Source organism: Procambarus clarkii, chromosome 59 (assembly GCF_040958095.1).
Source record: "Procambarus clarkii isolate CNS0578487 chromosome 59, FALCON_Pclarkii_2.0, whole genome shotgun sequence".
In the NCBI taxonomy this organism is placed as follows: domain Eukaryota; kingdom Metazoa; phylum Arthropoda; class Malacostraca; order Decapoda; family Cambaridae; genus Procambarus; species Procambarus clarkii.
The window spans coordinates 30,162,223-30,169,722 of NC_091208.1; the positions used below are offsets into that span (position 1 = coordinate 30,162,223).

Genomic DNA, 7,500 nt, shown 5'->3' on the forward strand with positions numbered 1-7,500 from the left:
CATATGCCGCAGATGTTATTCTTTTTATGTGGGCTTCAAGAGACAGGTTTGGTGTGATATCAACTCCTAGATCTTTCTCTCTGTCCGTTTCATTAAGTACTTCATCTCCTATTCGGTATCCAGTGTCTTGATACTGCCTAGTTTCATCACCTTACATTTACATGGGTTGAACTTTAGTAGCCATTAGTTGGACCATTCACTCAGTTTGTCTAGGTTATCTTGTAGCCTTGTAAGGCTACATCTTCTGTCTTAATCCTCCTCCTCAATTTTTGTATCATCAGCAAACAATGAGAGGAACGAGTCTATACCCTCTGGGAGATCATTTACATATATCAGAAACAGTATAGGTCCAAGGACTGACCCCTGCGGGACTCCACTTGTGACGTCTCGCCACTCCGAGACCTCCCCTCCCCTCCCCCATCACAATGACGTGCTGTCTTCTGTTGCTTAGGTACTCCCTTATCCAGTCTTCTACCTTCCCTTTCACTCTCGCCTGCATCTCCAGCTTGTACACTAGCCTCTTGTGTGGTACTGTGTCAAAGGCTTTCTGACAATCCAAAAATATGCGGTCTCACCACCCCTCTCTTTCTTGCCTGATTTGTGTTGCCTGGTCGTAGAATTCAATTAATCCTGTGAGGCATGATTTGCCATCTCTGAACCCATGTTCATGCTGTGTTATAAAGTTCATTTGCTCCAGATGTTCCACTAGCTTTCTTCGCACAATCTTCTCCATCAACTTGCATGGTATGCAGGTTAGGGACACTGCCCTATAGTTCAGTGCCTCCTGTCTATCCCCTTTCTTGTATATCAGGAATACATTAGTCGCCTTCCAAATGTTTAGCATCTCACCTGTTACCAGTGATTTGTTGTTCACCATGGAGAGTGGCAGGCACAGTGCTTCTGCTCCTTCCTTTAGTATCCATGGTGAGATTCCATCCGGGCCTATAGCCTTTGTCACGTCCAAATCTAGCAGATGCTTCCTCACCTCCCCACTGGTAATCACAAACTCCTCTAGTGGTGTCCGGTTAGATATTCCCTCTCTTATCTCTGGGACTTCTCCTTGCTCTACTGAGAAGACCTCCTGGAGCGAGGGAGGGAATTATCAGGGGAAAAGTACCAAGCCATTACGACTATATGGCACTGGGAAGGGTTCAGGATATGGATTTGGGATAGGACAGGGGGGAGGGGAAGGAATGGTGCCCAACCACTTGGACGGTCGGGGACTGAACGCCGACCTGCATGACGCGAGACCGTCGCTCTACCGTCCAGCCCATGTGGTTGTCCTGCCCAAGTGGTTGTCCAGCCCAAGTGGTTGTCCTGCCCAAGTGTGTTGTTGGGAGAGTCGAAGGCGGATATTAATGGTCTGCAACTGGATTTTTAACCCTCGTTGTCTCAACAGAAAAAAACACAAATTTGTTCGTGATTTGTTTACAAGTTTTGCGTAATTAGAAACGTATCAACCCAACCCCAAACCTACCGAGGCCCGGCGCAAAGAAAACGCAATTTTTACAGGACATTAATGCTTACTACTACATCTCATTTTAACCGTATTGGTCAACTTCGTTAAAAACTCGACGTTTATTATCGGGCGGAGAACCACGCGAAGGTGACGTAGTGGTCAGGAGGCCTGGTCGACGACCGGGCCGCGGGGACGCTAAGCCCCGGAAGCAACTCAAGGTAACCTCAAGGTAGGTCAAATGAAGAACTTGCTTCCGCATCTTAATATATTTCTTCTGTCTCATTCTCTTAACCTCACGATCTATTCCCCCCAGTTCACGCACTTGCTTTTAGTCAATATCTTGCTTATGAATAAGTGCATATGTGACATACTAATTTATTGTGAATATTTGAGTTTACCTTGAAAAGCTGAATAGAAAACCACAACCTAACCTAACCTTCTTAGCATGTTAAGATGATATAATTAGTACTGAATATTAACATATTATTAACATGAATATTATTACTAATATTAACATTACAGTTTTATAAAAATAATAAAACAAAACTAAAATATTTAAATAAATTGTAAAGTTACTCAGGATATTGTCCAATTTTGTATAAAATCTCTATTGTTTAATAAAACTGAGAGAAGAAGTTAGTGACTTGAAAAAAATTGGTTTGGAATATGTCACATATATACTTATTTATAAGCGAAATGGTGACTATAAGCAATAAGTCACATATGTGCCGTCTTGTGCGAGAGCGGGTTGCAACCGTTGATAGGTTAAGTAATAATTGTAAATAAGAAGCAATAAGATGCTTATCTTAACATACTAAGAAGGTTAGGTGAGGTCGGTGTTTTCTATGAAGCTTTTCAAGGTAAACTAAAATATTCCCAATCAATTAGTATGTCACATATGCACTTATTAAATAAGCCAATATTGACTGAAGGCAAGTGCGAGAGCTGGTTGCCCCCAGACCCGCCATCTATCACCGGTCTATCACAGCTGGTGCAACAAATGATTGACACCTGACAGGTTGGATTGACATCGTTCTCGTCCATTGACACTACGTGACAGTTCGACGACGACTTGTGGTTTATGATCACACTGCCAGTAACACCCGGTGATGCTGCGGAACCGCTTGGGCAACATCATCATATTTAAGGAGATTTGTTCTGGTGGGATCATTATATTGTTCAGTTGTTCTCCAGTCGCTGTGTGAGGGTGACAGTTGTCACCGTGACTGTCCACGGGGGTGACAGTTGTCACCGTGACTGTCCACGGGGGTGACAGTTGCCACCGTGACTGTCCACGGGGGTGACAGTTGCCACCGTGACTGTCCACGGGGGTGACAGTTGCCACCGTGACTGTCCACGGGGGTGACAGTTGCCACCGTGACTGTCCACGGGGGTGACAGTTGCCACCGTGACTGTCCACGGGGGTGACAGTTGCCACCGTGACTGTCCACGGGGGTGACAGTTGCCACCGTGACTGTCCACGGGGGTGACAGTTGCCACCGTGACTGTCCACGGGGGTGACAGTTGCCACCGTGACTGTCCACGGGGGTGACAGTTGCCACCGTGACTGTCCACGGGGGTGACAGTTGCCACCGTGACTGTCCACGGGGGTGACAGTTGTCACCGTGACTGTCCACGGGGGTGACAGTTGTCACCGTGACTGTCCACGGGGGTGACAGTTGTCACCGTGCCACTGTCCACGGAGGTGACAGTTGTCACCGTGACACTGTCCACGGAGGTGACAGTTGTCACCGTGACACTGTCCACGGAGGTGACAGTTGTCACCGTGACACTGTCCACGGAGGTGACAGTTGCCACCGTGACACTGTCCACGGGGGTGACAGTTGTCACCGTGACACTGTCCACGGGGGTGACAGTTGTCACCGTGACACTGTCCACGGGGGTGACAGTTGTCACCGTGACACTGTCCACGGGGGTGACAGTTGTCACCGTGACTGTCCACGGGGGTGACAGTTGTCACCGTGACTGTCCACGGGGGTGACAGTTGTCACCGTGACTGTCCACGGGGGTGACAGTTGTCACCGTGACAGTGTCCACGGGGGTGACAGTTGTCACCGTGACAGTGTCCACGGGGGTGACAGTTGTCACCGTGACTGTGTCCACGGGGGTGACAGTTGCCACCGTGACTGTGTCCACGGGGGTGACAGTTGTCACCGTGACAGTGTCCACGGAGGTGACAGTTGTCACCGTGACACTGTCCACGGGGGTGACAGTTGCCACCGTGACTGTCCACGGGGGTGACAGTTGTCACCGTGACACTGTCCACGGGGGTGACAGTTGCCACCGTGCCAGTGTCCACGGGGGTGACAGTTGTCACCGTGACACTGTCCACGGGGGTGACAGTTATCACCGTGACACTGTCCACGGGGGTGACAGTTGTCACCGTGACACTGTCCACGGAGGTGACAGTTGTCACCGTGACTGTCCACGGGGGTGACAGTTGTGGGTGGCGCGTCCCTGGACAGGCGTCACTGGCCATGGGACCAACCTCTCCTCATACATAGCACGTCGTATTCCGCACGTACGCGTTACGTAAAGCCAAAAATCATCGTACTAGAAAATGGAAGCGGCTGGCGAAAGTGACTTGTCCCGTTTTCTGTTTTGGGTCCTCTGGTTAGGTTAGGATAAGGGCACTTTAGCACGACAATTTCTTGACGTTGGAGAAACCTTTAGAAGCGACATCTTGTTAAGTCATGCAGGTCGGTGTTCAATCCCCGACCCTCCACAAGTGGTTGGGCACCATTCCTTCCCCACCGTCCCATCCCAAATCCTTATCCTGACCCCTTCCCAGTGCTATATAGTCGTAATGGCCTGCTGCTTTCTTCTGATAAATCAATATCCACCTTTTTCCTCCTAATTACCTGGAGCGTGGAATTGTCGAGCGAACTAGAGCAAGGACGCGAGCAGGAGACAAGCCGCTGTGTCAACCCACAAAGAACAACGCTAACAAGAGAGAGAGAACAATGTAGTGAACATGACAGGGAACATTTAGTGAATGAAGGGGCCCAGGCTTGTCGCAGCCCGCCCCGGGGGCCCCAGGGGGAGACACTACGCCTGCCCCCCCCCCCCTTGGTTGAGGGCCCCTTCCTCTCTACTGGCCCCCAACCTGGGCCCCAAACTGTGTGTCAACCTGGGCCCCCAACCAGGGCCCCCAACCTGGGCCCCCAACCTGGGCCCCCAACCTGGGCCCCCAACCTGGGCCCCCAAACCAGGGCCCCCAACCTGGCCCCCAACCTGGGCCCTAAGCTGGGCCCTAAACTGGCCCCCAACCTGGGCCCCCAACCTGGGCCCACCTCGGCTCCTTACCTTGATACAGTAACCCCATACACAGCGCCAGCGTCCACAGCTGTGTTGATCACTTGTAACTCCAGTATATAAGACTGACAAATACAAGGTTCTGAAACTATGATGAGAGAATCTCAGGAGCCGGGACGGGGCATCGAACCAGCGTCTTGGCGATTACCTTGCTCCACGGGTCGCCGTCTGAGAGCACCCAAGACGCTGGTTCGAGGCAAGCCTGAATGCGAGGAAAGGCTTCAGACGTCATATGTTCAGCCAAAAACCTTAAACAATTCAAGATTTATTTCTAGAAGCGATTAGTCCCTTTCCTTGGGCTTGTATATGTGTAAAATATATATGTACTTCTATGAATATGTACTTTTTGTGAAGTGGGGGGGTGTGAGGGGCCCCACCCCCCACGAAGGCTATCTTGAGGTTATCTTGAGATGATTTCGGGGCTTTTAGTGTCCCCGCGGCCCGGTCCTCGACCAGGCCTCCACCCCCAGGAAGCAGCCCGTGACAGCTGACTAACACCCAGGTACCTATTTACTGCTAGGTAACAGGGGCATTCAGGGTGAAAGAAACTTAGCCCATTTGTTTCTGCCTCGTGCGGGAATCGAACCCGCGCCACAGAATTACGAGTCCTGCGCGCTATCCACCAGGCTACGAGGCTACACAACACTTTCTCCAACACGGCGCGAGTACACCTCTAACAATGTCCCCCGCCTGGACCTGCACATTCTAGGGGTGAAAGCCTTCTCATAGTTTCTGCTCAAATACCTACGATAGCGGGAAGACAATTGCTATTGTTAGACCCGGGGCCATTGACAGTGTTCAAGGGCTCCTCCTACGATAGCCCTACACCCAGGGTGACGAGGCGATATCGTGCGTTTGATATCATGGTGCTGTTTGTTATCTTAAATGGACATATATGTACCTTTTGTGCACTGGGGAAATAGACATGTCGTTTGCTTCTCAGGGGAAGGGGGGTCACTTGTGTCTCAGGGGAGGAGGGGAGGGGGGTCACTTGTGTCTCAGGGGAGGAGGGGAGGGGGGTCACTTGTGTCTCAGGGGAGGAGGGGGGGTCACTTGTGTCTCAGGGGAGGAGGGGGGTCACTTGTGTCTCAGGGGAGGAGGGGGGGTCACTTGTGTCTCAGGGGAGGAGGGGTCACTTGTGTCTCAGGGGAGGGGGGGTCACTTGTGTCTCAGGGGAGGAGGGGGGTCACTTGTGTCTCAGGGGAGGGGGGGGTCACTTGTGTCTCAGGGGAGGAGGGGGGTCACTTGTGTCTCAGGGGAGGAGGGGGGTCACTTGTGTCTCAGGGGAGGGGGGTCACTTGTGTCTCAGGGGAGGGGGGGGGTCACTTGTGTCTCAGGGGAGGGGGGTCACTTGTGTCTCAGGGGAGGGGGGTCACTTGTGTCTCAGGGGAGGAGGGGGGGGTCACTTGTGTCTCAGGGGAGGAGGGGGGTTCACTTGTGTCTCAGGGGAGGAGGGGGGTCACTTGTGTCTCAGGGGAGGAGGGGGGTCACTTGTGTCTCAGGGGAGGGGGGGTCACTTGTGTCTCAGGGGAGGAGGGGGGTCACTTGTGTCTCAGGGGAAGGGGGGTCACTTGTGTCTCAGGGGAGGAGGGGGGGGGGGTCACTTGTGTCTCAGGGGAGGAGGGGGGGTCACTTGTGTCTCAGGGGAGGAGGGGGGGGTCACTTGTGTCTCAGGGGAGGGGGAGTCACTTGTGTCTCAGGGGAGGGGGAGTCACTTGTGTCTCAGGGGAGGAGGAGGGGGGTCACTTGTGTCTCAGGGGAGGAGGGGGGTCACTTGTGTCTCAGGGGAGGAGGGGGGGTCACTTGTGTCTCAGGGGAGGAGGGGGGTCACTTGTGTCTCAGGGGAGGAGGGGGGGTCACTTGTGTCTCAGGGGAGGAGGCGGGTCACTTGTGTCTCAGGGGAGGAGGCGGGTCACTTGTGTCTCAGGGGAGGGGGGTCACTTGTGTCTCAGGGGAGGGGGGGCGTCACTTGTGTCTCAGGGGAGGGGAGTCACTTGTGTCTCAGGGGAGGGGGGGTCACTTGTGTCTCAGGGGAGGGGGGGTCACTTGTGTCTCAGGGGAGGGGGGTCACTTGTGTCTCAGGGGAGGGGGGGTCACTTGTGTCTCAGGGGAGGGGGGGTCACTTGTGTCTCAGGGGAGGGGGGACACTTGTGTCTCAGGGGAGGGGGGACACTTGTGTCTCAGGGGAGGGGCGTCACTTGTGTCTCAGGGGAGGGGTCACTTGTGTCTCAGGGGAGGAGGGGGGGTCACTTGTGTCTCAGGGGAGGAGGGGGGGTCACTTGTGTCTCAGGGGAGGAGGGGGGGTCACTTGTGTCTCAGGGGAGGAGAGGGGGTCACTTGCGTCTCAGGGGAGGAGGGTGAAGGGGGGGGGGGACGCACCATAACTCCCCCTGCTGCTGCTCCAGCAGACTTGTACTTGGTGAAACTGTTTCCCTTCGAAAGCGTAACGCGTTTTTCCGTTTCGGGTCCAAGGTGATCTGTTTATATCTCCCCCTGTTTGTGTACTCCCAGAGTGGGGGGTGGGGGGGGGTGATAATAAGGGGGAGGCAGGAGTCGGTAAGTGGGGGTGGGGGGCTGGGGGGTGGTGGGGGGTGGTGGGGGGGGGAGGTGACTAGAAGTGACCGCATAAGTCAACAATTAAGGTAGACTAAGATGTTGTACACTCTCCTCCAGACACACACACACACACCCTGGGTGCTGGTGGC

The 7,500-nt window shown here is 53.5% G+C and overlaps 2 protein-coding genes across 5 annotated transcripts in view; one reads left to right on the top strand and one right to left on the bottom strand.

Moving 5' to 3' along the window:
• The window catches only part of LOC123768078 (metalloreductase STEAP4), a 460,818-nt gene that overhangs the window by 90,257 nt on the left and 363,061 nt on the right, over window positions 1-7,500 (bottom strand). The window lies entirely within an intron of this gene.
• Window positions 1-7,500, top strand: part of LOC123768077 (uncharacterized) — a 389,891-nt gene that overhangs the window by 85,619 nt on the left and 296,772 nt on the right. The window lies entirely within an intron of this gene.